The 22,539-nt window shown below is 43.6% G+C and overlaps 1 protein-coding gene across 4 annotated transcripts in view; it reads right to left on the bottom strand.

The window, feature by feature from the left end:
* PWWP2A (PWWP domain containing 2A) overlaps positions 1–9,886 on the bottom strand; it is a 76,757-nt gene extending 66,871 nt beyond the window's left edge. For 2 of the 4 annotated variants that reach the window (XM_044947378.2, XM_044947377.2), the window contains exon 1: positions 9,399–9,886. The gene's annotated coding sequence lies outside the window, so the exon portion shown is untranslated. The remainder of the gene's footprint in view (positions 1–9,398) is intronic. The other 2 variants (XM_044947376.2, XM_044947375.2) reach the window with 2 other exon arrangements.
* Positions 9,887–22,539: the final 12,653 nt, after the last annotated feature.

The following is a 22,539-nucleotide window of genomic DNA, read 5'->3' as shown; positions in this document are numbered from 1 at the left end:
TAACATCTTTTAAGCTCAGAAAGGTGCTTTTCTTTCAGCCTGGAGCCCCACACCCTCTTTAGCACATACCCCTCTATCTTTCAGGTCACAGCTTCCCACAAAGCTTTTCCTATTTACTTGTGTGATTAATATTTGTTGTTTCCTCCTGCACTGGACCAAACAGAGCAAGGACCAGGGCCTTGCGTTGCTCATCTCCAAACCCTAGCCCCAGACCTAGCATGTGGTAGGTGCTCAGTAAATCATAGCTAACCTTTATAGACCTCCTACTATGCGCCAGGTTCTGTGCTGAGCACTTCATGTTTATTAAGTCACTTAATCCTTGCCACAACCTAATCCCCCTTTCACGAATGAACACACTGAGGCATAGAAAGACCAAGTGGTCACAAGAGTCTAAAAGGCTCAAACACACCACACTAGTCCACGTGTAAAGCCCAGTTTTAAACCAAAGCTGTCGAACTCCAAATTTGAAACTCTTGACTGATTCATATTATGGAGGTTGATCAATCGACGGTTTCATTAATGGCCTGTGGAGCAGCCACACCCACAGTTCACCTGCTGGCAGTCAGACAGAACACTATGCTCAGTTGTGTCCAACTCTGCGACCCCATGCACTGTAGCCCACCAGGCTCCTCTGTCCATGGGATTCTCCAGGCAAGAATACTGGAGTAGGTTGCCATTTCCTTCTCCAAGAGACCTTTCCAATGAAGGGATTGAACCCAGGTCTACTGCCTTGCAGGTGGACTCTCTAGCATCTGAGCCACCAGGGAAGCCCTGCTGGATATTAGGGCTAATGTCTGCCTGGGCAGGGCTGATCCGAGTGTCCAGGCAATGTGGCCAAGCACCAGCCATAAGAAAGATTCAAGGTACCCTTGAGATACATCCTGGCTCCATCACTTACTCTCTTTGGACTCCAGTTCTCCCATAGGCTATGTGGGCTAGTAATTATCACCCTCAAGATTATTACGAAGGGTAGATGACCTGATATTCATGAAACAATCTCCCACAATGTGTCATACCTGGAAGCAGGAATGCAACACAGTGTTTCCTTTCTTTAATCAACTTCTCCCTTTCTGCATCTCAGTCTAAAGACTGAGCTCAGGCTCTAGCTTTTCCAACAAACGTTCTCCGGCTGAGATACAAAAGCAGCTGTGGCCTTTGCTTGCGTCTGCCTGCTGCCTCACTGAACACTTCTGCTATTTCTAGCTCGTCTCTCATCAAGGTCCTTTTCTTTTTCCAAGGTAGCTAGGATACAGGCTTGCTAGACCTGGCTCTGATTTCCCAGAGGTGGCCGAAGCAGGGCCTTGGACAAGTAGCCACATGGAGAAACTGAAAAGCACAGAATCAAGAGAAAAAAATTTGCCCTGAGAATGGAGTCAAGCCCAACCAAGCCATCTCCTCTGACAGCATCTCAGAAGCAGAAACAGGCAAGGGGGTGGGGGAGGGGAATCTTTATTCATTCTATCTTTCCTTCCTTCCTCTTTCTCCTTCCCTCCAACCCTCTCTTCCTTTCTTCTTTCTTTCTTCCCTCCCTCCCTCTCTTCCTTTCTTTCTAGACAAAGGTCAGTACTTTTGAAAGGACTGAATGATTTGAAACTCCAAATGACCCAAGTCTCATGACCAGGACTCATGACAAGCTAGGAAGGACAGTATTTTTGTAGGGACAGGCTACTGTGGCAAGTTTAAGCATAAGGAAAAGTCAGGCTCAAAAGCTCGTCCCAGTGGGTCTTTGTTTTGGTTGAGTAAACTTCCTGCTTGGCTGCGCAAATAACTGGCAGAACCTCTCCTGCAAGGACAATGGATCTCTTTCTGAAATCACTCTCTGGAGCACCAGTGAGAATAGGGGAAGGGGTACAGGAGGGAGTTCGCACACAGACCTAGGTCCATATGTCCCCTTTTCAAGGTAGGCCTCCGGATTCCTCTTTATATATAACATTTCCCCAATAAACACGTGGACATAGTGAACACTCCAGACCACTCAAGAGAACAGAGTGAAAAGTTAGCCTTCTTTGTACCCCAGTTCTTAGGATTTGGGGTACAACTATTACTATTATCTTCCCCCGCCCTCCAGAGTATTACATAACATCAGGTCTCCTAGTCCAAGCGTTTTGCTTCCTATAAATTATTTCAATCACCAAAATGTACGGAGCCCCTTCTATGTGGCAGGCACTAGGCTAGGTACAAAGGATACTATGATAAGCATAGATCCCAGCCCGTGGCCTCAGAAAGCCTACAGTTTAGAGAAGAGCACTAATAAATAAGTAACTGTGGGAATTCCCTGGTGGTCCAGTGGTTAGGCCTCTGAGCTTCCACCTCCGTGGGTGGAGATAAGGTTGTGGCTTCGATCCCTGGTTGGGGAGCTAAGATCCTGCAAGCCATACAGTACAGCCAAAAAATAAAATAAACAAGTAACCTCACATACCTAGCTGTGAAAAGTGCCATAAGGGAAAAGTACAGGCATAGAGGGCTTCCCAAGTGGTGCTAGAGGTAAAGAACCTGCCTGCCCATTCAGGAGACATAAGAGACAAGGGTTCAATCCCTGAGTCAGGAAGACACCCTGGGGAGGGCATAGCAACCCACTCCAGTATTCTTGCCTGGAGAATCCCATGGACACAGAAGCCTGGAAGGCTATAGTCCATAGGATCGCAGAGTCGAGCACAACTAAAGTGCCTTAGCACACGCACACAGGCATAAAAAATGCCTGGCCAAGGAAATGATATTCAAGCTGGCACCTGAAGAATTTTAGGAGTTCAGTACAAGCAGGAAAAGGTTTTTCTGCCAGAGGGAAGAGAATATGCAAAGGCCCTGCAAAGGGAAGGCATCTGCAGGAAGAACTGGGAGAAGGCGGTGTGGCTGCACAGAGAGGGAGACGTAAGGTGAGGTTCGAGGGTAGGCAGGGCTGGCTCACACAGCCATCTGGCAGCTCTGGCAACCAGCCCAAAGCTTTTCAGACTTGCGACCATAACAAGGCCCTGTGCCAAGCACTTTGGAGAAATCAAAGACCGTGCAAAAGTTGAAAAAAAAAAGGACAAATGAAGCAAAGGCTGATAACATGGAATTCAAGCCAAGGAGGCAGAACAGTCTTTGGGTGGGTTAGGAGGCAGGACAGAAGCCTTCACCAGGCCAGGAAGGGAGGGAATAAGAGTTGTTTGTACACTCATGCTCATAGCAGCATTATTCACAGTGGCCAAAATGTGGAAGCAACCCAAATGTCCCTCAATGGATGAACAGATAAACAAAATGTGGTCCATATAGACAAAGGAATATTATTTGGCCTTAAAAAGTGGGGCATTCTGACACATGATACAATATGGATAAACCTTGAGGGCTCTATGCTAAGTGAAATAAGCCAGTCACAAAAAGACAAATACTGTATGATTCCGCTTATGAGATACCTAGAGTAGTCAAATTCAGAAAGATAGAAAGATTCAATAGTACACAGGTTGCTAGGGGCTGGTGAGGGGAGGGGAATGAGGAGTTGTCATTTTATCGCCTGTATAAGTTCCTTTGTCCACACCACAGGCAAGATACAGAATAGCTCCATCACCAGAAGGATAACTCCTGTTGCCCTTTTGCAACCACACTTACCTCCCCACTTCATCCCCAACCCCTGCAACTCATCCATCCTCCATTTCTAAAATTTTTTCATTGCAAAGCATTATGTATGGGACTGTCCCACTTGACAAGTGCTTAAGATTAAGTTTCAATCCCTGTTTGCGGAACTAAGATCCCACATGCTGTGCAGAAGTGCTTAAGATTCAGGTTCAGTCCCTGTTTGGGGAACTAAGGTCCCACATGCTGTGCAGAGTGGGGGCCCCCCCCCCCAAAAAAAAGTGTTGTATAAATTGAATGACACAGTATGCGGTCCTTTAGAATTGAGCTTCTTCCACCTCAGTTCCATGGAGATTCATCCAGGTTGTTGCATGGGTCAGTAGTTTACTCTTTTATGTTATTAAGTGATAAATTATTCCATGATATGTTTGTACTTCAGTTTGCTTGACCTGTCACCACTGAAATTTGGGTTAATACCAGTTTTTGACTATTACAAATAATGTTGCTAAGAGTGTTTATATACTGGCCTATTTTGTGAGCGTAAGTTTTTATTTCTCTGGGGAAAATGCCTAGGAGTGCTATTGCTGGATTATATGCTAATTGCAGTAATTAGTTTTTAAAGAAACTGCTAAACTATTGTCCTATATGCAGGACAAGAAGCAACAGTTAGAAACAGACATGGAACAATGGACTGGTTCCAAATTGGGAAAGGAGTACATCAACACTGTATATTGTCACCCTGCTTATTTAACTTACATTCAGAGCACATCATGCAAAATGCCAGGCTGGATGACTCACAAGCTGAAATCAAGACTCACAAGCAGTGAGAAATATCAACAATCTCAGATATGCAGATGATACCATTCTAATGGCAGAAAATGAAGAGGAATTGAAGAGCCTCTTGATGAAGGTAAAAGAGAAGAGTGAAAAAGCTGGCTTAAAATTCAACATTCAAAGAACGAAGCTCATGGCATCTGGGTCCATCACTTCATGGCAAATAAATGGGGAGAAAGTGGAAACAGTGACAGACTTTATTTTCTTGGGCTCCCAAATCACTGCAGACGGTGACTGTAACCACAAAATTAAAAGATGCTTCCTTCTTGGAAGGAAAGCTATGACAAACCTAGACAGCTTATTAAAAAGCAGTGACATTACTTTGCCAATAAAGGTCTGTACAGTCAAAACTATGGTTTTTCCAATAGTAACGTATGCATGTGAGAATTGTACCATTAAAAAAGCTGAGTGCCAAAGAATTGATGCTTTTGAACTGTGGTCCTGGAGAAGACTCTTGGAGAATCCTTGGATAGCAAGGAGATCCAGCCAGTCCATTCCAAAGGAAATCAACCCTGACTATTCACTGGAAGTGCTGATGCTGAAGCTGAAACTCCAATACTTTGGCCACCTGATGCGAAGAGCCTACTCATTGGAAAAGACCCTGATGCTGAGAAAGACTGCAGTCAGGAGCTAAAGGGGGCAACAGAGGATGAGATGGTTGGATGGCATCACAAATTCAATGAACATCAGTTTGAGCAAACTCCAGGAGATAGTGAAGGACAGGGAAGTCTGGCATGCTGCAGTCTATGGGGTCAGAGAGTAAGACATGACTTAGTGACTAAACAACAAACTCTTTTCCACTGACACTCCCACCAGTAAAATGTTAGTGATTCCTATTCTCTGCATCCTCAACAGTATGTGTTGTCTAATTTTTATTTTAGCCATTCTGATAGATGTGTAATGGTGTCTTATTGTAATTTTAATTGCATTTCCTAATAGTTAATAATGTTGAACATAAGATGTGATTATTTGTTATCTACATATTCTTTTTGATGAGCTTATTCATGTTTTTAACCCAATTCTAATTAGATTGCTTTTTTAAAACTACTGACTTTGATGGTTCTTGATATATTCTAATACTAGTCCTTTGTAAAATACATGGTTTCCAAATATTTTCTTCCACTGAGTAGCTTACTGTTCATTGTCTTCATGGGGACATTCACAGATCAAAAATTTTATATTTTGATAAGGTCCAATTAATCAACTTTTTCTTTTATGAATCCTACTTTTTGTGTTAAATCTAATAACTGTTTACCTACTCCTAGATGTTTTACTCTTTTTCTACAAGTTTTAAAGTCTATGATCCATTTTGATTTAACTTTTGTATGAAGTATGAATACTTCTTCATCCAGGTGGGGCTTCCCTGGTAGCTCAGTCAGTAAAGAATCTGCCTGCAGTGCAGGAGACCCAGGTTTGATCCCTGGGTCAGGAAGATCCCCTGGAGAAAGAAATGGCAACCCACTCCAATATTCTTGCCTGGAAAATCCCATGGACAGAGGAACCTAGTGGGCTACAGTCCATGGGGTTGCAAGAGCCAGACACAACTTAGCAACTAAACCACCACCAGAGATGAAGTGTGAGGTTTATGTGGAGGCTTTTTTTTGCCTATGGACATCTAATTGGACTTGTTTGATTTTTCAGAAGACACATTTATTCAGCATCATGATCAGACTTCAGCTTCCCTGATAGCTCAGTTGGTAAAAAATCTACCTGCAATGCAGGAGACCCCAGTTTGATTCCTGGGTTGGGAAAATCCACTGGAGAAGGGATAGGCCACCCATGCCGGATTGTTGGGCTTCCCTTGTGGCTCAGCTGGTAAAGAATCTGCCTGCGATGAGGGAGACCTGGGTTCGATCCCTGGGTTGGGAAGATCCCCTGGAGAAAAGAAAGGCTACCCACTTCAGTATTCTGGCCTGGAGAATTCCATGGACTATATAGTCTATGGGGTCTCAAAGAGTCAGACACGACTGAGTGACTTTCACTTTCTATGATCAGACTATTAGATTTAGTCATCAGCAACAAAACAAACAAAGAAAAAAACCCAAACCTACATTAGAACCCTTTTATTCTGATTAAACTCCTAGAAGAGATCACAAGCAAAACATTCTCTGACAAGTCGTGCTAATGTTTTCTTAGGTCAGTCTTCCAAGGCAATAGAAATAAAAACAAAAATAAACAAATGGTACCCAAACTTATAAGCTTTTGTATAGCAAGTTATAAATAAAACTAAAAGACCACCTACAGAATGGGAGAAAACATTCGCAAATAATGCAACTGACAAGGGCTTTACTGCCAAAATGTACAAACAGCTTGTACAACTTAACAGTAAAAAAAAAAAAAAAAAAAAAAAAAAAAAAAATCCAATCAAGCATTTGCCCTAGAGACCTAGTCTTTGCACAGGTTCCTTGAAGGACAGGATATTAGTAGCAGCGTTTTAAACTGGAAGAAAGTCAAGGAGAGGTAGGAAATAAATGCAGTAAGTATATGGATATGCTTAATGGAACTGAAATCTAACAAGAAAATCCCTTCTTGGAGCCCCATGACCCCCTTGGAACCCTGTGATACCTGGAGGTGGTGGAGGAATTTCCCAAGCATGAAAAGAATGGAAGCAACTCATGGAAGAAGGACAACATATGCAAGAGACTAGTGGTGTGAAAACATGGAGACATGTACTTGGTGACAAGGAAGTAGTTCTAGGAACCTGTAGCAGGACAGATCATAGGCACAAGTCACCTCTAACAAGAAATCAAAACAAACCACTCAAACAACCTTACCCTCCAAGGGCAAAAACCAAAAGAAAGAAGGAATATAACCCTAAAGCCTGGGAAAAGGAGACCTCAAGTGGAACAAATTAGGGGAAAAAAAAAAATCCAATAATAAAACAGGCATTTATCCAAAGAATAGATAAACACATGGCCAACAGGCACACAAAAGATGCTCAACATCTCTAATTATAGAAATGCAAATCAAAAGTATAGTGAGGTACCACTTCACACCAGTCAGAATGACCATCATTAAAAAATCTCCAAATAACAGATGATGGAGAGGATGTGGAGAAAATGGAACCCTCCTCCACTGTTGGTAGGAATGGAAGTTGGTGCAGCCACTATGTAAAACAGCATGAAAGTTCCTCAGAAAACTAAAAAAAGAATTACCATATAATCCAGCAATCCTGCTGCTGCTGCTAAGTCACTCCAGTCATGTCCGATTCTATGCAACCCCATAGACAGCAGCCCACCAGGCTCCCCCGTCCCTGGGACTCTCCAGGCAAGAACACTGGAGTGGGTTGCCATTTCCTTCTCCAATGCATGAAAGTGAAAAGTGAAAGGGAAGTCATGTTCGACTCTTTGCGACCCCATGGACTGCAGCCTCCCAGACTCCTCCATCCATGGGATTTTCCAGGCAAGAGAACTGGAGTGGGGTGCCATTGCCTTCTCCTACTCCAGGGCATATATCTGGACAAAACTATAACTAAAAAAGATACACTCACAACTATCTTTATAGCATCACTACTGACAATAGCCAGTGGAAACAACCTAGGTATCCATTGACACAAAAATGGATAAAGATGTGGTAAATATATACAATGGAATACCATTCAGCCATAACGGAGAACAAAACAATGCCATTTGCAGCAACATGAATGCAACTAGAGATTATCATACTAAGTGAAGCAAGTAAAAAAACAGACAAATACCATATGATATCACTTACATGTGAAATCTAAACTATGACACAAGTCAATCTACTTATGAAATAGAAACCAGCTCACAGACATAGGGAACAGACTTGTGGTTGCCAACGGGGAGGGGATTGAGGGAGGGATGGAGTGGGAGGTTGGGGTTAGTAGACGTAAACTATTATATAGAATGGATAAAAAACAAGGCCCTACTATATACCATAGAGAACCATATTCAGTATCCTATGATAAATCATAATGGAAAAGAATATTCAAAAAAAGTATACAAATGTATACCTAAATCACTTTGCTGTACAGCAGAAATTAACACAACATTGTACATCAATTATACCTCAATTTAAAAAAACTCTTTGTTGTGAAGCTTTACATTTTCCACAGGACAGAAAGTAAAAATAACCTTTATACAATTAGTCACAAATACAGTCCTTGAGTTTTTTGTTCCTACACATAAGGAGTGACTAAAACACGTCTCCTTTGTAGAAACTAGGCCCTGCCACCACCTTGCTTGGCTGAGTTCACAAATCTCTTGTAACCTGTAGCTTCTCTGTCACTTCTCTGGCTCTCCTCTCCTGCTAAGCGTAATTTCCTGGCAGTAATTAAAACCATCTGCCACTGTCATAATTACTGCTGCTGCTGGAACTGCCATAACCACCTTGGTTTCATGGTTTGACAAAATATTGGTCTCCACCACCAGAAAGGCCAGAGTTTTCATCTCCCAAGTTTCTTCCTTTTGTGGGCCTCAAATTAAAAAATTAATTGTAATTGCCCTAGCAACTAAAATATCACTAGCTTCCACCACCTCTGAAACTGTCTCCACTATTACCAAATCCATTACAGTCATCCCCACTTCCATAATATCCACCACTACACCATGACTGCCAAAAAAGCCGCACTGACCACTGAACTTTCCTCCATGACCAAAACCGCCGCGACAACCACCACCGACTTTCAGGATCACTCCTTGGCTGGATGAAAGCACTAGCTATTTCTTGCTTAGCCCAAGCTTCCTTGCTTCATCAGTACAATTTTTTTCTCTTTCTCTATGTTCCAGCTTTATTGAAATATAGTTGACAGACAACACTGTATAAGTTTAAGGTCTGCTATGTGATGTTTGATATACATATATATTGTGAAATGATCGTCACATTACAGTCAGTGAACACAGCCATCACCTCATACAGATACCATGTGTGGGGTAAGAACACTTTGAGATCTATTCTCAACAAACTTCAAATATACCATACAACACCGTTAACCACAGTCACCACGCTGCATATCAGATCCCCAGAATGTACTCATAACTGAAATCTTGTACCTTTTGACAGTATGGAGTCATGGCCATCAGCAGTTACAAAAACACAGATGCTTTCTTCTCGCCACTGCTTCAGTCAGTCATGCTTTCAGACACTTCAGTTTTCTCACAGTGTTCAAAAGAACCTCTTGGATGATGTTCTTCGGTATCTTCTTTAATGCAGCCAGCAAAAATATTTGTCACTGTTATCCTCTCTGGACACAGCCCTCTTTGGTTCCACGAATCTGCCACGTACCTCGTGTGGCCTCGCACCCACGGCTGCAGCCCCCTCCTCCACAGTGGCAGGGGACAAGCCCAAAGCCCTGGAATGCTAGGGGTTTGGACCTTTCCTGACCTCACTCAGCGAGCAAGCGTTCCCCACAGCTCAATATGGCTCCTCAGACTTTGATCTGTTGTTTCAAATTTCAAGGCTCTAATGAAGAGCCTCGCAGCTGTTGGCCCTCTTTGGGGGCCTCTAACTAAACAGGAGAGCAGTGGGAGGGGGCTGGAGCATGCTTACTCAGCACTGACCAGCAGGAGAAAGTGGGTTTGCTTGACTTTGAATCATCACCTGTCTCCTCGTTACTCACTCCCAGTACACACAGAGAGGCTCCACTCCTTTAGGACACAGGGAGTTACGTTTTGTTAGATAAACTGACATTACCTCTTTTATAAATATTCACAGAATCTCCCTAGGGTACTAGAGACCTTTCTAGGTGTCCCCAGAATAAGTTTGGACACCATTGTTCCAGAAGCTTTTGGGAGTTTGATGTACTGATTGATTTCACATGATTTCACATTGATTTCACATGACAATCATGCTAACAGTTACCACATGTGATGTACATATGCCAATTGCTTTGCACTATTTATCTCTTTTTATTGTCACAATATGCCTAGCAATTAGGTATTTTCATGCCTATTTTATGGATAAGAAATTGGGGATGAGAGAAGTTGATAGGAGAACTGGAATTTAAACCCAATCTTTCTGATTTTAAAGCCTGTATTGAAAGTGAAAACAGAACCCACAGAATGGGAGAAAATTTTTGCAAATCATATCTGATAAGGGAGCTTTATCTAGAACATACAATTATTCTTATAACTCAGTATTAAAAACGCAACCCAATTTAAAAATGGACAAAGACATTGAGTACACTTTATTCTGGAGAAGATATACAAATGGCCAAAAAAGCACATGGAAAGCTGTGTAATGTCATTAGCCATCAGTTCAGTTCAGTTCAGTTCAGTCACTCAGTCGTGTCCAACTCTTTGCGACCCCATGAATCGCAGCACGCCAGACCTCCCTGTCCATCACCAACTCCCGGAGTTTACCCAGACTCACGTCCATCGAGTCAGTGATGCCATCCAGCCATCTCATCCTCTGTTGTCCCCTTCTCCTCCTGCCCCCAATCCCTCCCAGCATCAGTCTTTTCCAATTAGCCATCAGGTAATGTAAATTAAAGTTAAGAGATACCAATCTCACCCACTAGGATGGCTATTATATTAAAAAGATGAAGAACAGCAGTGTTTGGTCAGGATGTGAAAAGGTTGTGACCCTCATATACTCTTGATGGGAACGTAAAAAAGGTGCGGCTGCAGTGAAAGGGTACAGCTGGGTGTTCCTCAAAGGGTCAAAACAGAGTTACCATGTGACCCAGCAATGCCAATCCTAGGTAAATATCCAAGAGAAATGGAAGTATAATGTTCACACAAATACTTGTATGTGAAAGTTCATAGCTACATTATTCATAATAGCCAAAAAGCAAAAACAATTCAAATGCCCGTCAACTGATGAATGAATAAATGCACTGTGGCATATTATATAACAGAAAATTATTTGGCAACAGAAAGAAATGAAGTACTGATACATGCTATAACCTGGGTGAAATTTGAGAACACCATGCTAACTATAAGAAGCCAGACACTGAAAGACTATATATCTTTTGATTTCATTAAGTGTCCAAAATAGGCAAATCCAGAGAGACAGAAAGGAGATTAGTTGTTGCCTACAGCTGAGGGAAGTCTAGGGGAAATGGGTCTGAGAACTAAGATCCCACGTGCCACGGGGCAACTGAGCCCATAAGCTGCAACTAGAGAGAAGCCTGCCCAATGCATTGAAAGATCCCATGTGCTGCAAGCAAGACCTGATGCAGCCACATAAATAAATACTAAGAAAAAGGAAAAAAAGGATCAATATTCGGCCATACATACCCCTGCCATGCAGATGTCACTAAAATAGATCACACTACTCGATATTCAGCCTCAGAATCTTCTCAACGCAGTGTTCTAATCAGCTACCGTACCTTACCACCGATGGTGCAGAGTTAGTGCATAAGCTTAACACCTACTAGCTATGTGTCTGAATTGGGTTGTTTCTAACATCCTGATGAATCTGAGCCTCTAGGTTTGCAATCACAACAGAAACGGTATGGGAGTGGTAGGAAAGGAACACAGGCATTAGAATCAGAAAGTCCTGGGTGTGAATCCCAACAGTGCCACTTACTAGCTTTTGCAATCTTGTGTAAATTAGCTCTCATTGAACCTCCGTTTAGTCTTCTCTATAAAACAGGATCAGGGTCCGATACACATACAGGGTTGTACAAATTAAATTAGATTGTGGTTGTAATGTAGCTTTTGCTTGCACACAGAACACAGACCCATGCAGCAAGTGTGTTCGACACTAGGAGACTTGTCTTCCACCCTGCTATGCCCCCCTCTCCATCCCTCAGAGCAGAGAAGCCCTGACAAGTGTGGCTCCTGACATGTGCTGCCTGAAGTCCCCTCCTCCCAGGGCTGTCTCTTCTGTCAGTGTCAGATGCTTCTCTGCCCTTTCAATGCCCCCGGGGCCTGCCAGCACGTCAGGGAGCTCAGAGCAGCCTCACAGTCTTCTGGGCAAGGCAGAAGCTGGAAAGAACCTTCAGAGATCAGTGAACTGTGGGCTTTCCCTCTGGTTTCACGCTTGGCTTCTGCTTAACAGCAGCAGCAACAGATGCTGGATGCAGGTGTGGATATAGTTTCCTAGAAGCAGGGCTGTAGCTAGGCTTTTTTTTGTCATTTAGTATAGGTACCCAGAGCCATTGTGGGAAAACTGGGCTTATAATTTCTCTAGGTCCTAGATGGCAGGTTCAAGGCCCAAGTATCACAAACCTTCCCACCTCATCCCACCCCCTAACCCCATGCTGTCTGAGAGTGGAATTCTCTGGGAAGTAGACTCTGAGATAGAGATTTGCATGTGAAAAATTTACTAAAGATGCTTTCAGGACCAACAGCAGTAGGGTGGGAAGGAAGCAGCCTGGAGCACGGCAGAAGTTGAATTATGATGTATATGCAACAAAGGTCCCAGTGCATCCTACTGGGAGCTCGGGAGCTGGAGTGACCTGGGCAGCATTGCCTCCTACTCTTGATGTACATTGACCAGTGGGGTGTAGCACTACAACCACTGGCAAGTTCTGGAGAGGCACCCCAATAACACCCTCAGCAGACAGGCGAAGAACAGCTTGATCCTGGAGTCGTAAACCTGCTCGAGGATCCGTCATATGTGGTCATGATATGTTGTATTTCTTCTAAAAGGCAAAATGGAGCTTCAGGATTCTCCTCCAGACTGCTCCAGGCAGCCGTCAGTAATCCATGGGGGCTGACATGCTAGAGAAAACATATGCGTCATCCCTACCCTAATCTTAACCCTTCATTTTGCCAAGTCTAAAGCTGAGGCTCAGGGACTCCCTGGCAGTCCGGTGATTAAGATTCCCCTTCCAAGGTGGGGGTGCAGGTTCAATCCCTGGTTGGGGTGCTAAGATCTCGCATGCCTTGGGGCCAAAAAACCAAAACATAAAACAGAAGCGATATTGTAACAAATTCAATAAAGACTTAAAAATGGTCCACGTCAAAAAGAAGAGGCTAAAGCTCAGAGAAAGAAAGCCACTTGCTCAAGGCCACACAGATGAGTTAAAATCAAAGGCAGGACTAGAGTACAAGTCCCTTAGCTCTGAAACTGATGCTCTAGACCTGTTCAGATTTAGATTTAAATTATTCAAATTAAATAAAATTAGAGACTGTTTCCAAATCGGGAAAGGAGTACGTCAAGGCTGTATATTGTTACCCTGTTTATTTAACTTATATGCAGAGTACATCATGAGAAATGCTGCACTGGATGAAGCACAAGCTGGAATCAAGATTGCTGGGAGAAATATCAATAATCTCAGATAAGCAAATGACACCACTCTTATGGCAGAAAGCGAAGAAGAACTAAAGAGCTTCCTGATGAAAGTGAAAGAGGAAAGTGAAAAAGTTGTCTTAAAATTCAACATTCAGAAAACAAAGATTATGGCATCCAGTCCCATCACTTAATGGCAAACAGATGAGGAAACAGTGGAAACTATGACTGACTTTATTTTTGGGGGTTCCAAAATCACTGCAGATGGTGACTGCAGTCATGAAATTAAAAGACACTCGCTCCTTGGAAGAAATGTTATGACCAACCTAGACAGCATATTAAAAAGCAGAGACGTTACTTTGCTGACAAAGATCCATCTAGTCAAAGCCATGGTTTTTCCAGTTGTCATGTACGGATGTAACAGTTGGACTATAAAGAAAGCTGAGCGCCGAAGAATTGATGCTTTTTGAACTGTGGTGTTGGAGAAGACTCTTGAGAGTCGCTTGGACTGCAAGGAGATCCAACCAGACCATCCTAAAGAAAATAAGTCCTGAATATTCACTGGAAGGACTGATGCTGAAGCTGAAACTTCAATACTTTGGCCACCTGATACAAAGAACTGACTCATTGGAAAAGACCCTGATGCTGGGAAAGATTAAAGGTGGGAGGAGAAGGGGACAATAGTAGATGAGATGGTTGCATGACATCACCAACTCAATGAACAGGAGTTTGAGTAAACTCCGGTAGTTGGTGGACAGGGAGGCCTGGTATGCTGCAGTCTATGGGGTCGCAAAGAGTTGGACCCAACTGAGCAACTGAACTGACTGAACTGAGAGTTTAGTTTCTCATTTTCACTTGCCATCCTTCAACAAAGCTAGCAGAGGTGATGGAATTCCAGCTGAACTGGTTCAAATCTTAAAAGATGCTGTTAAAGTGCTGCACTCAATATGCCAGCAAATTTGGAAAACTCACCAGTGGCCACGGGACTGGAAAAGGTCAGTTTTCATTCCAAACCCAAAGAAGGGCAATGCCAAAGAAGGTTCAAACTACAGCACAATCTCACTCATTTCACATGATAGCAAGGTAATGCTCAAAATCCTTCAACCTAGGCTTCAACAGTACATGAACTGAGAGCTTCCAGATGTACAAGCTGGATTTAGAAAAGGCAGAGATCAAATTGCCAACATACGTTGGATCATAGAAAAAGCAAGAGAATTCCAGGGAAGCATCTACTTCTGCTTCATTGACTCCACTAAAGCCTTTGACTGTGTGTATCACAACAAACTATGGAAAATTCTTCAACAGATTGGAATACCAGACCACTTTACCTGCCTCCTGAAAAATCTCTATGCATGTCAGGAAGAACCACTTAGAACCAGACATGGAACAATGGACTGGTTCCAAATTGGAAAAGGAATAAGTGAAGACTCTATATTGTCACCCTGTTTATTTAACTTATATACAGAGTACATGCAGAATGCCAGGCTGAATGACTAACAAGCTGGAATCAAGACTTCCAGGAGAAATACCAATAACCACAGACAGGCAGATGACACCACCCTAATGGCAGAAAGTGAAGAGGAAATAAAGAGCCTCTTGATGAAGGTGAAACAGGAGAGTGAAAAAGCTGGCTTAAAACTCAACATTCAAAAAACCAAGAGCATGGCATCCAGTCCCATCACTTCATGGGAAATAGATGGGGAAACAATGGAAACAGTGACAGACTTTATTTTCTTGGGCTCCCAAATCACTGCAGATGGTGACTGCAGCCATGAAATTAAAAGACACTTCCTCCTTGGAAGAAAAGTTATGATGGACCTAGACAGTGTGTCAAAAAGCAGAGACATCGCTTTGCCCACAAAGATTTGTATAGTCAAAGCTATGGTTTTTCCAACAGTCACATATGGATGTGAGAGTTGGATCATAAAGAGGACTGGGTGCTGAAGAATTGATGCTTTTGAATTGTGGTGCTGGAAAAGACTCCTCCTGAGAGTCCCTTGAACAGCAAGGAGATCCAACCAGTCCATCCTAAAGGAAATCAGTCCTGAGTATTCACTGGAAGGACTGAAGCTGAAGCTGAAGCTCCAATACTTTGCAAAGAGCCTGATGCAAAGAGCCTACTCTTTGGAAAAGACCCTGATGCTGGGGAAGCTCAAAGGCAGGAGGAAAGGGGGGCGACAGGGGATGAGATGGTTGGATGGCATCACTGACTCAATAGACATGAGTTTGAGCAAACTCCAGGAGACAGTGAAGGACAAGGAAGCCTGGCATGCTGCCGTCCATGGGGTTGCAAAAAGTGGAACGTGACTGAGTGACTGAACAACAACAACACTTGAAGCACTCAATAGCCACATGTGGCTGATAGCTACTCTATTTGATGAACACACGTTATTAGAACAGTTGCATCATGGAGAAAAATTCTACTGGGCAACACTGCCCTGGACCCACTACCCATGCTGCCCCTTTTTCCTCAACTTCAAAAGTTAGGACATCCCCTAGACACTTTTGTTTCCCTTAGCAACCCATCTGTCAGTGCTTGGTAATGGTGAGTCATGACACGGTATATGTAAATGTGAATGTTAACAGAAATATCTACCTAAGTGCAAGTCCTCCTGGGGCTACTAGGGACCCAGAGATGGATTGTTTTCTGCAAAAGGAAGTCATTATTTGTCAGGAAAGATGTACAGTTCATACTTCATTTACTCATTCATCTATTCAACAAATATTTTATCAAGTTAAGTCTAGATTCAGGCACTAAGCTAGTTACTGGGGATTTGTTGTTATTATTGATGGTTTGGTTGCTAAGTCATGTCTGACTCTTTGCAACCCCATGGACTGTAACCTACCAGGCTCCTCTGTCCATGGGATTTCCCAGGCAAGAATACAGGAGAGGGTTGCCATTTCCTATTCCAGGGTAACTCCTGACTCCGGGATCAAACCCAAGTGTCCTGCATTGCATCTCTTGCATTATAAGCAGATTCTTTACCACTGAGCCACCTGAGAAGCCCAAATACTACTGGTACTTTTGGGAATTTATACATAGCCAACCAAACCTTATCATGACTAAGAATGAAATTTACTCCCTAATAACTCAGCCAACTTATTAAGTTAAATCAAGAAGTTTAACTTAAGTTTAACTTAAGAGATTGCCACAATAGAATATTCTAGAGTATTACCATAGTCATTTTCTCAAAGAATGAACCAGAGATCAAATTGCCAATATCCGCTGGATCATGGAAAAAGCAAGAGAGTTCCAGAAAAACATCTATTTCTGCTTTATTGACTATGCCAAAGCCTTTGACTGTGTGGATCACAATAAACTGTGGAAAATTCTAAAAGAGATGGGAATACCAGATGACCTGACTGGCCTCTTCAGAAACCTGTATGCAGGGCAGGAAGCAACAGTTAGAACTGGACATGGAACAACAGACCGGTTCCAAATAGGAAAAGGAGTACGTCAAGGCTGTATATTGTCACCCTGCTTATTTAACTTATATGCAGAGTACATCATGAGAAACGCTGGACTGGAAGAAGCACAAGCTGGAATCAAGATTGCCGGGAGAAATATCAATAACCTCAGATATGCAGATGACACCACCCTTATGGCAGAAAGTGAAGAGGAACTAAAAAGCCTCTTGAGGAAAGTGAAAGTGGAGAGTGAAAAAGTTGGCTTAAAGCTCAACATTCAGAAAATGAAGATCATGGCATCCAGTCCCGTCACTTCATGGGAAATACATGGGGAAACAGTGGAAACAATGTCAGACTTTATCTTGTTGGGCTCCAAAATCACTGCAGATGGTGACTGCAGCCATGAAATTAAAAGACGCTTACTGCTTGGAAGGAAAGTTATGACCAACCTAGATAGCATATTGAAAAGCAGAGACATTACTTTGCCAACAAAGGTCCGTCTAGTCAAGGCTATGGTTTTTCCTGTGGTCATGTATGGATGTGAGAGTTGGACTGTGAAAGAGGCTGAGCGCCAAAGAATTGATGCTTTTGAACTCTGGTGTTGGAGAAGACTCTTGAGAGTCCCTTGGACTGCAAGGAGATCCAACCAGTCCATTCTGAAGGAGATCAGCCCTGGGATTTCTTTGGAAGGAATGATGCTAAAGCTGAAACTCCAGTACTTTGGCCACCTCATGCGAAGAGCTGACTCATTGGAAAAGACTCTGATGCTGGGAGGGATTGGGGGCAGGAGGAGAAGGGGATGACAGAGGATGAGATGGCTGGATGGCATCACCGACTCGATGGATGTGAGTTTGAGTGAACTCCAGGAGTTAGTGATGGACAGGGAGGCCTGGTGTGCTGCGATTCATGGGGTCGCAAAGAGTCGGACACGACTGAGCGACTGAACTGAACTAAACTGAAACAAAGATATTCTTACAAAATGGGTATCATAACCTGGAACCCAGGTGCTGGGGATACTAAGATCAGTTAGATGCAGGTCTTGCCCTTGGGATCTAGTAGGGGAAACACGAGGTATACCTTGATGGAAGCATCTAGGAGGGACACCTGTAGAAAGTTTTCCAGGTAGGTAAGTGCTTTTGCAACCACAAAGGACAGAGAAGTGAACAGTTGTAGAGTGACTGTGTCCCCCAGGGAACCTTTGGCAATGTCTGGAGACACTTCTGGTTGTCACAACTGGGGAAAGGGGTGCTACCGGCAGCCTAGTGGGAAGAGAGCAGGGATGCTGCTGACTGTCCTACAATGCACAGGGCAGTCCCCAGGACAAAGAATGATCCCACCCAACATCCTGCTACTGTCAGGGTGGAGAAACCCCGGGTAGGGGCTACACTGGGGATCTGCAGGTGCCACCTTCAGTCCCATAGCCATGAGGAGGGACGGTGAGTAAGAGCACACAGGAACTGAGAAGCTAGGTTAGAGGGCCTCAGGAGGCTATTGAAGAAGCTGAGCAGGTTCAGTGGCAGGATTAGATCTGCACCTGAGAAAAGCCCGTGTTGGGGTCCAGGGTAAGTTACCCCAAAATGTGCCTCAATGGCATATTGATCATTTTGAATTAAACTTTCTTACGAAATGGCCAATGCAAGAGTGACAGTCTGGCCTCCTTTCTGTTTCCCTAAAAACAGGAAATATCTCTCCTGTGAAAAGGTACATTTCTTGCATCTGGAGGTATAGAAGTGTTGCAGGAAGGGGGACCCCTTCCAGGGGCTGCAAGTGGGCTCCTGTCTAACACTTGGAAGTGAATGATCTGAGGTGAACACACATACTGACAAAGCAAGAGGCTTTGTTGAGAAGGGGAACCCGAGAGGAGAGCAGCAGGGTAAGGGAACCCAGGAGAACCGCTCTGCCCTGTGGCTCAAAGTCTCGGGCTTTATGGTAGTAGTGTTGTCTCTGACCAACCATTCTGACTCAGGGTCCTTCCTGGCGGTGCACGCATGGCTCAGACAAGATGGATTCCAACGAGAAGGATTCTGGGACTTTGGCAGGACACGTGGACTGGCGTCTCCTCTCTTCTTTGGACCTTTCCCAAATTCTTCCGACTGATGACCACTTGTTAATTCTGTGTTCCTTACCAGGACCTCCTGTTGTAAGATAACTCATGCAAGAGGTTATAATCTTGCAGGGCCAAGGCAGGTGGTTTCAGTCAGTGGGTCCCCTAACAGAAGGACACCTTTATCACCAAAGATAAGGAATTAGGGCCGAGAATCCTATATAAACAAACCTTGTTACATCTTTTATTTACTATTCCAAGCCCAAACTCGGTTTAGATTCTTCATTAATTGAGCACCCAAAGCCTAAGTGTCTTTGTACTATCAATTCCTCACAAATATATTGCTTCTTTGTCTAAAAAGTATAAAAGCCGCCTGCTTTGGCCACTTCACTCCTATAGGACCTCTCTGTACACAAATTAAGATGTGTTTCTTTTTCTCCTGTTAATCTGTCTTGTGCCAATTTTATTATTAGTCCAGCCACAGAACTCAGCAAGGATAGAAGGGAAATTTTCCTTCTCCCCGACACCCCTCCTAATTATTGGGTAACCAACAGACTGAAGGGCTTGGAAGCTGGGAGGCCTCGGGAGGCTGTTGATGGTGGTGGCCACGGAGACACAGCAGAGACACAGCAAAGAAGGTGGACTGTGGAGGAGCCATGACGCCTGGTGAAGGGCTGAGGTAGAACAGGGGAAAACTGAGCACTTGTCACTGCTGTGACTGAATAACTTTTTGTCTAATTGAAACTGAGCAGGACCCTGCAGGGCCCTCCTGGGTACAAAAGGCCCTCTGTGCCCCCTGTTCTTGTTTGCAGAAAAAGGCTTTAGTCTCCTAGGTCTTCCCTGAGTTCCAAAGAGCAGACTCAAGCTGTTACTAATTAGGGAAGTGAGGGAATGCAGAAACAAAGGAAAAGCAGTCAAGAAACATTAGTTCAGCATAGGAGTCCTAGTTCGTCCTCAAGGGATTTACATAACAGTCTAACACACAACTTTGAGTTGTTTCGATGGAACTAGGACCCCCACTCAAGTGGAGGATGGTGACTTCACGCTGAGCATAAGCACACAGACCCCAGACTGGCGGGAACCGGGAGGTAGGTGATTAAGATTTCCAAAATACCACCCTGTTATCTCACCACCAATCAATCAGGAGAAAATCCTACCTCATGCCAAATGCTACCTATAAAACCTCTCCGCTGAAAGCCATGGAAGAACTCAGGCCATCTGAGCACAAGCCGCGGTACGTCTTGTGTGGCACCCTGCAAACATACACTGCACTTTCCTTTAGCACAGCCCGTGGTGTCAGCATATTGGCTTTGCTACATGTCGGGCGAGTGAACCCAAATTCAGTTCAGCAACGTAATTAGCTGCTTAATGTCTTTCTTCTTCCCCACTAGACTGAAGCTCCAAGAAGGCAGGGATGGCACATCTTTTCATTCACTTCCTGGACTTGGGCAAGTTAATTCTTTTGAGCTTTGGTTTTCCCATTTATAAAATGCAGATGACACTGGCAACCCTCCTTCTTAACTAAGTATTAGGATTAAATGGACAATCCAGCAATTCCACTTCTGGGTTATAAAGAAAAAATGCTGCCATTCCAGTTTTCCATGAATTTAGCCACTAGTCACTGCTGTCACCCACCTGAGGGTAATTCAGGATGGAGAAGATAAAACAGGAAGCATTCTGTGCTTTAGATATACTGGCCTCTAGAGAACTCAAGTGCATATGTAACGAAAAATGTCAAACTACCCCATACGTTGCTGTTGCTGTTGCTTTAGTTGCTAAGTCGTGTCCGACTCTTTTCTTACCTGGTGGACTGTAGCCTGCCAGGCTCTTCTGTCCATGGGATTTACCAGGCAAGAATACTGGATTGGATTGCCATTTCCTTCTCCAAGGGAATCTTTGCGACCCAGGGATCGAACGCATGTCTCCTGCATTGGCAGGCGGATTCTTTACCGCTGAGCCACCAGGGAAACCCTTACTCCATACATAAGAAAGTACTAAAATTGTTAACTTGAGATGTCTGTTCTTTGTGATTAGCAGTAATCTTTCCATGCTTGATTACATATTTCCCCAGCAAAAAGTCTATATACTTTCTGGCTCCTCCCTTTTCAGAGCAGTTTCTCAGAGGTATCTGAGAGGCTGCATTCCAGGCTAGAGTCCACAGTAAGGTCCCTAAATAAAACTTGACTCACAACTTTTACATTATGCATTTTTCTTTCAGTTGGCAGAGTATATACCCAAAAGAACTGAAAACAGGAACCTAAACAGATATTTGTGTATCCATGTTCATAGAGAGTACTTTCAGTACTATTCAAAATAACAAGAAGGTAGAAGCAACCCAAATATCTGTCAGTGAGTGAATGGATCAACAAAATGTGGTCCATACATACTACAGAGTATTACTCATATGTGACTAAATGAGATTCATACGTGACTAAATGAGATTTTCATAATGCTACAACATGAGCCTTAAAGACAACAAGCTAAATGAAATCAGCCAGACACAAAAGGACAAATATTTTGTGATTCCACTTTTATCAGATGCCTAGAATAGGCAAATTCATAGAAATAGAAAATAGAACAGTGGTTACCAGAGGCTGGTTGCACCACAGTGTGAATGTACTTAATGCCACTGAATCGTATGTTTAAAAATGGTTAAGACAGCCAGTTTTATGCTGCATATATTTTACCATCACCACAACAAAAAGCTTTTTGTGTGTGTGTGCTGTGTGTTGGCTTCTGTGGCATGCAGGCTTAGTTGCCACATGGCATGTAGGTTCTTAGTTTCCCAACCAGGGATCAAACAAGTGTCCCCTGCATTAGAAGGCAGCTTCTTAACCACTGGACCACCAGGAAAGTCCCAACAAAAAGATTAAATGAGATCATTTTATAAGGCCTCTTAGCATAGGAATATTCATTATTCTCATTTTTTTCCCCTATGAATGTTCTAATAAAGGGAGGAACCAAGAGCCAGGGGAGCAGAAGCAAATTTTATATTTGCTCTGGGGTTACACTGAGCCTTGTTTCTTCAAATTGTCATACAAGCTGGCTCACTGTCTGTTGTCGCCCCAGGGACCATTCACAGCTGAGATAACACTGGAGTGAGGCTACAGGATGGAGGGTACAGGTCTGGGAAGCCAAAGCTATGGCTTCTATAAGCCTGAAACCAGCAGGACTATCAGTCTCTAGAAGGGTCTCCACACCCTTCCAGGGCAGGAGCTGGGGTGGGGGTGGGGAGTCCACCTGGGTCTTGCCCCCTAACAGCCTGAGGGTCCATCCTTTGTCTTCACCAGGCAGGGATTTCTGGGCCTTGAGACATTTGCATTTGGTATCTTGACTGCTGACCTGCCAGCAGCTGCTAAACCATGATATGCTCTCTCTGAAACTCAATGGGCAGGCAGCAAATAAGTCAACCTGGCCTTCCCAGCTTTTGTGTCATAATTCGTATTTTATTCCTTGTGTAGACAGAAAATAGCCAGAGCACCTGCTCTTAGAGGTGTCAGTTGCCACCAGGTGTCAGTTGCTCTTAGAGGTGTCAGTTGCAACATTATATGTATACCATT

The sequence above is a fragment of the Bubalus bubalis genome, chromosome 9 (assembly GCF_019923935.1).
Source record: "Bubalus bubalis isolate 160015118507 breed Murrah chromosome 9, NDDB_SH_1, whole genome shotgun sequence".
Lineage (NCBI taxonomy): Eukaryota > Metazoa > Chordata > Mammalia > Artiodactyla > Bovidae > Bubalus > Bubalus bubalis.
Note: the sequence above shows the minus strand (reverse complement) of the source record. Positions and strands in the feature narration are given on the sequence as shown.